Genomic DNA, 8,799 nt, shown 5'->3' on the forward strand with positions numbered 1-8,799 from the left:
TAAATAATTAATATATAATTTTTATTAATAATTAGATTTTTACACTACAAATTTTTTAATAATTAGTGGAGATTTTTTAGTGAAAATTTTTAAAAATTTACACAAAATATTTTATTTGTGACAAATTATAAAACTCCTCTGCATAATTTTTAAAATCCCCACTATTACACATAATTAAAATTTTCAACCCCCTCCAAACAAATTCTAAAGCTCTCAGCTGTTGCAGTGTGAGAAAAGATCTCGTGAAAATGTGCAAGAGGCTAGCTTCAACTCTAAAGCTCGCAGCCGTCGCTGCCTTCATCGCCGCCGCCATCACCACCACCATATCTGTAAGACCCGGAACTTTTGAAAAATCTTATTATGATCAAGTCTCAAATCATATAGTTATTTATAGTTTTAATTTCAGAAATTATTTTATTAAAGATAATTAGAGCAAGTTTTGATTAATTGAATTTAAAATAAATTAGGATTATTATCCAATTTTAAAATTATTGGATTATTTTTTATATTTAAATTATAAAGTTGGTAATTATGAAATAATAAGAATTTTATGTGATTTGGACTAAATAATTAATATTTAAAATATTAATATTGCTGCTTTGGAAAATAGAAAAATTAATTATTTATTTCTAATTTTTGGATTTGAATATTTTATTGAAAGTAATTTGTAAAATTGATGAACAAATAGTATTTTTATATATTATTATTGTTGGAGTAAAATTTATTCTTAATTACTATATCATCCCACTTTTATTTGAAATTACAAAACTACCCCTAGACCTATTTTTACTCAAAACCCTAATCCACCCTCACTCATCTCCCAAACCTAAACTCCCTCAGCAAACTCATCAAGCTTGAAACATTCACACACAGCAGCACCGAACTCAAGAAACAGAAAGGGTAGAGAGGAGAGGGATTCACAGGAAGAAGGGGAGGGGAGAGTGAGGACGGCGCCGGCGGGCGTCACTGCCGCCGCGCCGTCGTGTCGCGCAGAGAAGAGAGAGGTTCAAGCCGAAGAAGGAGAAGGAGGAGAAGGCCGTGCTATTGCCGCCGCCGTTCGGTCCGTCCACGAGCTGCTGTCAGAACCGCGCGAGGAGGAAGCCATCGTGAGGAGAAGCGTCGCATTGCTGCCGCTGTCCGGGCCGTCTTCGTCGTCGCCGATTTCCTTCGTTGCCGCCGTCGTTGATGAGCCCAGTCGCCGCCGATTTGGTCTGAGGGTGAGGGAACGCAAATAGAAGGGAAGACGGGGAGCCACCGCCGCTGCTGGCTGAACCCCCCAGTGCTCCAGTGCTCCATATCGCCTCTGCCGTCTGGAACCAGCTTTGCCATAGCTGAAAGGCTGGACTTGGAAGGTGCTTCCGTCGTCATCTCTTCTCGCAAGCAGGTCATTTTTCCTTTCTCTTCCTCTTTGCCTCCAATTAATTATATTCATTACTCAATTTCCTTGTTTCTACAGCAAAATGTTGAAGAGGCTGCAGAGAAACTTATGGCTAAAGGAATTGAAGTTTTGTCCCTTGTTTGCCATGTCTCCAACGATTAACAGAGAAAAGATTTGATTCAAAAAACCACACAAGTCACCATTTTCTATTCATTTTTATCGAATGCATTATCCTTTATTAAAATTTGTTTGAATGCTGTTGAATATGCTGTTGAATATTACATAAGTTTGAAAATATAGATGTGATTATGTCAAACGCAGCTGCAAATCCTTCTCAATAGTGCCTTTTTTTGGGATAAATAATTTGATTATGGTGTTAAGATATGAACTTCTGATTCTAAAGTTAATTGTTTATGGCTTCAGTCCTTGAATTCATTTAATGTTATCATAGTTTCAATTGGTGTAATATATTGTTGGAAATGACATAAATACCTTTCGAATAATTACTTGTGTTTATAGTGATTGCATTGTGTGTGCATTTGTTGTTAAATAATTTCTCACATTAAGTTGTTATTGCTGCTCTATACTTGCTGTTGGTTGCTGCTGATTTTTCCCCCTCACTGCTTGCTTGTTAAATGATTCTTAAATTCAATGAGAAAGGAAATGTTGTTGAGTTATTTTTGTTTGTGTTGGGAATAGATGATGGTTGCTGAACTGAGATTGGTTTTATTGATAAATCTGTTGCTGAAATTGTTTAGTTTGGCTTGATTGATTTTTTGTTGAATTAATGGATAAACTGTTGTACCCCTGCTGCTTGCAAGTGTAATGGTTATTGACTTCAATGAATAGAATGCTGCCTGAATCCATTACCTTTGTTCATTTTACTGTTTTGGGTGCTGTATGATGGGCCATTAATTGCTGTTCTGCTGAGTGCTGCTCTGCTTCTTGCTGGTTGGATTGGTTTTAATTGTTTCCTCATATTTTCTTGATGGAATTTGCTTATTTTATTGCTTCTTATGAATTCATTATAATTTTTTGTGTTTTTAACTGTCAAAGAATTCATATGAAATTTGAATTGATTGATTGAAATTGTGAAATAGGCAAATTTACTGCTGAAATGATGCCGGAATTCATCTTAATCTATTTTCAATATTCATCTTTGATTCAATTAATTGATTGAGTTGGTATTTAATTGCTTTTGGTTTTCAACTGTTGCTAAGCTCAATTGATTGATTATCCGGCTAAGTGCTTCACTGTTTTGGTTGTTGGAAGCTGGAAGCTTCGGGTTTTGTTATTCACTATTTGGTGTTGTCCTATTTGGTTGATCAATTAAAATGCATTGTGTTATTTGAGCAAACAAGTTCTATTTGACGAATTTTTGTGTCAAAATAGACCCTTGTTTGCTACATGATTTCTGATTGACTCAAGATATTTCTTTGCAAGTTGTGGTCATGCCTTTAACATTCTTTGCCATTTTTTTTCATACTAAATTACTCATATGCATTGAATAGTTCAAGTGAATTTTCAAATTGACCACAAACTTGAAATTCTTTTAAAAAAATAGCCTCTTTTGCATGCTCTCACAAGGTTGAAGATTTCTTTCTACCAATGTGGCTAATTTGATTTATTTTATTCATGCCTAACTTACCTTAAGTCATATAGGGCATGAATTTTTCAAGTCTTGTCTCAACCTTGTGACTTTTATGCTTCATTGGAATTTGGTGTTTGAATGTTCTTTGGCTTACATGTTTCTAACTTAGTCAACACCAAATTGTTTTAATTTATGCCACTTACTTGTGATTGATATTTACTTGATTATGTGCTCTACACATACATGTGTATCACTTGTTTTGGCATTTTGAATTGTTGAGAAGTAAATACAAACTTGCTTGTTTTGAAAATTTAGAAACTTTTTGAACTTAAGGAACTTTTGACTATGCACCTAACTTTTTGTTTCGGTTTTTCTTATTTATAGGAGTGCTGAAATGGTGACCACATGCTACCTTGAGGGCTCAAGAATATTTTGATTCATAGAGACACTAATCTATGTTAGAACTTTTAACTTTTGGTTGAACTTGTGCAAGACATATTACTTGTAGAACTAATCAATGTACTCACTAATATTATTTTGTTTTAAAACAATGTTAGATAAATAAGGCATGTTTGAATTATGTATGTTTTTACATATTATATAAATGTAGACTTGCTTAGTAAAATAGTTAATATATTAGTTAATTAAAAAAATAATTTAGTAAATTATGCATGTAATTTGTATTAAAAAAATTGTTACAAAATAATTATTTTACTTTTGTAACTAAAGAAAAAAATGTTACAAAATCAAGTTACATTTTGTAACAAAATTTTATGATAGGAAAAAATAGATTGTCACCAAAAATAGCTTGAATATCAAAATTTGTTACCACTTTTGTAATGACTTCTGGTTTTTTGTATCAGAAAAATTTGTTACAAAATATCACTTTGAATTGTAATAGTTTCGTTTTTTGTTACAAAAACTTTTTGTAACGGGACATACTGCAACGGTCCCTTTTTTTTTGTTACAAAATTCTTTTATTTCAAAATTTCGATTTTTTGTAACAATTTTTTTTGTTACAAATATTGTTTTTTCTTGTAGTAATATGAGTGCCATTAATATTTCTAAAAATTCAGTCTTGCACTCTATGACTAAACATATTGAAGTGAAATTTCACTCAATAAGAGAACATGTTCAAAAGGGGGATATTAGCATTCAATTTGTTAAATCAGAGGAGCAATTGGCTAATATTTTCACTAAATCACTAGTTGATGACATATTTTGCATGCTTAGGACTAGTCTAGAGATTTTAAACCATCATTCATTGTTTGAAAATTGCTGATGTGTTTGTTGGAGTTTTTTTTTTGTCTCATAAACAGGTATGAGATTCTCAGGCCTTGTCGCAAGTACAGAGTCATCTAAGCCAACCTCAAAAAATTAGATCATGAGTGGTCCAATATATTTTCTTAAACCCAACCATCTCTGGGCTCAATATGAATGTTATATGATTTTTTGTTTTGTGTTTGTTGGCTTGTTTACTTTAGTTTATTTCTTTTTGTCTTTAAGTCCAAAAAGTTTCAAATTTTAAATTGATTTCCTTTTTTAATTTTAAATAAAATCAAATCTTTCTTTTTGTGATGTCAAGTCCTTTCAAGTTAAATCAGAGGTGATACAATTGCATGGTTTAAGAAAATTTCTTTTGGGTACGATTACCAATACTTCTTCTTCTCCCTCCATAACTCCTCCAACCCTTCGGTTTCTCCCCACTATCTTTACTGCATCTCTTCCTTCAAAAATCAGAAACCAACCAAATGAGGAAGAAAACTATTTCTCAAAAGCCACCACGAGAAAAGATATTCAAGCTTCCTGCAAAGCAAAAATTCTCTACTCGTTTTCAAGACCGAATCTTCACTGCTTCTCCTTCTTCTCCAACCTCACCTCCTCGTTCGGATCCCATAGCTCGCACTAAAAATCACTAAAGGTTTCCACCTTCAGCCAAGCCGACGCCACCTCCGAAGGAACCTCCATCCAAACCTGGTTTGTCGAAGCCAAGTTCATCAAAGGGGAAATGCCCAGCTACTACCGAACCTACCTCAGAGCCCACTCAACCTAAGACAAGGTTTGTTCCCTTGTGTTCTCAAAGAGATAAACCTCGGCTCCCTCTTAAATCAGTTAGAGTACCAGACATTGATCTCTTTACACATACATCTCATTTCATGACATCTCACTCCAACTGTAACCCTTATAGATTTAGGTCTGCCATGAATAATGACTTTTATGAAGGAGTTATTAAGTACCGTACCATGTGTCCCTCTTTTCTTACTGATTTACCAAATTTGAAAAAGAAAGGTTTTCTTTTCGTTGAAAATTTGGAATTTCTGGACTGGAATCATTTTTTAAACATCAAAAAGCTTGTTTACCTACTTTTGGTCAAAGAGTTTTATGCTAACATGACATATCATGAGGACAGTGTGCATTCTTATGTCAAGGGCCAAGACATTGTTTTAAATAATGAAACAATCAGTGATTCATTGAAATATACTGATGTTGGGACTTGTGCTTATACTTCTGTTAAGTGGGATGAAGGAGTTGGCATCTCTTTCAATGATGCTTTGGCTCATATTTGTGAACATATTTCCTTGATTGATGGCATTACCCCCACTCACAAAGTCCTAGGATATGAACGTGCTCAGTTGCACCGAATTGTCAACCACATCATACTTCCTCAAAGTGGTTCACATCAAAGGGTCACTCTTATTTTGTATGCCTTGCTCACTAAAACAGAAATTTCTTTTACTTATTTGATGGTTAGATACATGTTTGACTCTGTTAGAAATGAGAAAGACAAAGCCCTTCCTTATGGCATGTTTCTAACTTGTATTTTTTAGCATTTTGGTGTTGACTTGTCCAATGAGGATTATGAAAATAAACATTAATATCTAAAAGGGGGTGGTTCAGTGAAACAGCATAAAGGACCTACTCGTTCTGAGAGGGTGGTTCTAGATGATGAAGATGATGAGTTCATTCCTGAGGAATCTCCTCCACCTTCCACCGAGGGCACCTCCATCTCCACTGGACAAAAATCTGCTCTGTTTAATGTTTTTAGAGACGTGGTCCAAGAGTTTGTCTCCCAATCCAATCATATGATTGCCATGAGTAAGGAACAAAGGAAGCTAGCAAGCAAGCATGATAATTTTCTCTGAGAATCAAGGGATAGAGTGGCTGTATTCATGAAGTTCATTGATAATCTTCAGCAAGATGAAGATCATGTCAATGATGCTGAAGAGGAAGCTGATTCGGAGGGAACTGGTTCAGATGCCTAGATTTGTCTCATGAAGCTGCTGCTGTCTCCCCACTTTTTGTCTCATGAAAACTGTTTCTCTTGTGTTTTTTGAACTACTTTCTGTCATTTGGGATGACTGTAATACTTTAACTACTACTGTATTTATTTTAAATTAATTTGGTGATTTAGACTGTACATTAACACTTTTTTTGCAGGTTATATGGTGCGATTTTTATTTGAATTTGCCTATTTTCCACCCTTGATGACAAAAGGGGGGAGTAATAGCGCATGAGTAGCAGGATTGTGAATCTTTGATTATTTTTTGGAATGTTGATTGCTGCTGCTATAATGTTGTTGGCATAAAAATTTGATTTGCAAATTTTGCTACTGCTGTGATTTTTTGTGCATGAAAACTGGAACTTGCTTTTTATGACATGTTGAATATTGGGCTGGTTTGGTGTTGCTAGTTGTTTAAACTCTCTTAGTCAAAGTTGAATTATATGCAGCTCTTTATTGTTCTCTCTATAAGTATAATATAAACAGGAATAAAAAGAAGAGTATAAATCTAGGGGGAGCTACTCTTGAAAAGGAAAGGGGGAGCAACACAAAAGCAAGCAACATCATTCAAAGGGAAGTTTCTTAACTTTACTAAAATTCAATTCCTTTGGTAATGTTTAATTATGTTTGTCATCAAGGGGAAAATTGTTGAGTTAAGAAATTAACTAACATAAACAATGATGACAAACATTAGATTATTGGGTTAATTATCCAATTAGTTTTTTATTATTTTGGTTTAGTGATGCAGGCAAAAAATTTAATATATAACAGCAGCCCAAATTGGATGAAAAATAAAAATAAGGCTGGTGGGTTGATAATCCAAAGGAAGCTCAAAGGAAACAAAGCAAAGAAATCAACGGGCTAAATGAATAGATCCGTTCCAAGTCCGACAGCAAGCAATTCCCTCCCATTTGCTTTCACCAAAAGCAACGTTCACCTTTTCCCTCTTGGTCAGAAATCAGAGGAGTGAGAGAGAGCTTAGTTCCTAAGCTATTCACAGAAGAAGAAAGAAAGAGAAGGTTAAGCAAGAAAAGTTGAGGTCTAATCAACCAAATCAAACCAAATCAAGCTAAGGCAGAGGTCAAAGGTAACATATTTCCTCTTGCATGCATATTGCTTTCTTCTCCTCTTCCCAACTCTCTGCCAGTCCGAAATGGGATACTTGAGAAAGATGATCTCTGTTCTACACTGCTGTGCATCTACGGTCATAAGTGTGTCTTGGGGACCAAGTAGTATTTTAATGGCTGAGATATAGGTTTACCATTGAAAATATTTGTTTCTGCTGCCCTATGGCTTTCGGTCAACAAAGGAGGTCAAAACCAAAGTTCCTAATCTGAGGAAAAATGGAAGACAGTGAAAAAGTGAGTTGGTGAAACACACAGCTCAAAGGTTGACCTAGGAGAGAGCAACTCAGCAACATGCAAGGAGATACAAAAAAATTTTTTTTTTTATCATTCAGAAGCCAAGGAGAGATAACCAGTATTTTTGAGGTGTATGTTCTGAGAAGAGCTCTCTGAAGAAGTTCATCTACTTGAACAGTGCTTCCTAGTCAAAGGAGCATTCCGCCAGAATGAAGAACTGAATCAGAGGCTAGCAAATCTGGTTTATCACATAGCAAAGAGGCTGTTGAAGCATCAATCTCCTTCATGTTTTACATATTGTAATTTTCTTTTTAATGTTTATCTTTTTGTAATTTTTTGAGGTAAAAGGCTGAATGAGAGAGTCATTGAAAGAGCCTAAGAGTGGAAAAAGGCAAAGAGATACACATGAGTGAAAGGCCTAGAGTTATTTCAGATTTCTTTAGGTTGAATCTGTGTCTTGTATCTTGTACCAGTGAGGTATCCCTTTCTTAGTTGGGTTAGCACTAAGAGTAAAGAGTTAGGTATTAGCATAACCAAGTCAAGTTAGGTTAGAACTTGAGTGTGAAAGGATTGTGTCAATCCTGTGGAATTGGTGTATGTAATACTTTAACTATAGTGAAAATTTCACCACTGTTGTGGTGGAGACTAGACGTAGGTTGCATTACACAAAGCAACCGAACCAGGATACATGATGGTGTCAGCTTCTCTCTTTCCTGCTCTGTTCTATTTTCTGATATTCATGAGACAAAATGAAATTGTCTCATAAATTTTTCGCTGCTGAGTTCAAACAGATTCAGATTGCAAGTTTGTTTTAAAAGGGTTATTTCATTAAAGTAAAAGAAGGTCATAGATTCAACCCCTTCTCTAAGTCTTCTACAACCTTCAGTCACTTATTAATTTATTATAATTCTTAAAACTTAGTTTGTATATAAATATTTATGTTTAAGATTAAAATTAAACAAAGAATTTAATTTTAAGGTACTGTCAGTATAAAGTAGTTTTATACGTGCATTCAATTATGTAATAATATATTAGCAAAAATAACTATCTTTTACATTGATCGCGTGAATAGTTGTCTAAAAGAACGGATGTGATTGTATAATTGTATAAAATCATCAAAATTAAACTCTAAAAAAAATCCTCATTATTTCATGCAAAAAAAAAAAAAAAACAATGCTAAAAGCACTAA

This window comes from Arachis ipaensis, chromosome B09 (genome assembly GCF_000816755.2).
Source record: "Arachis ipaensis cultivar K30076 chromosome B09, Araip1.1, whole genome shotgun sequence".
Classification (NCBI taxonomy): Eukaryota; Viridiplantae; Streptophyta; class Magnoliopsida; order Fabales; family Fabaceae; genus Arachis; species Arachis ipaensis.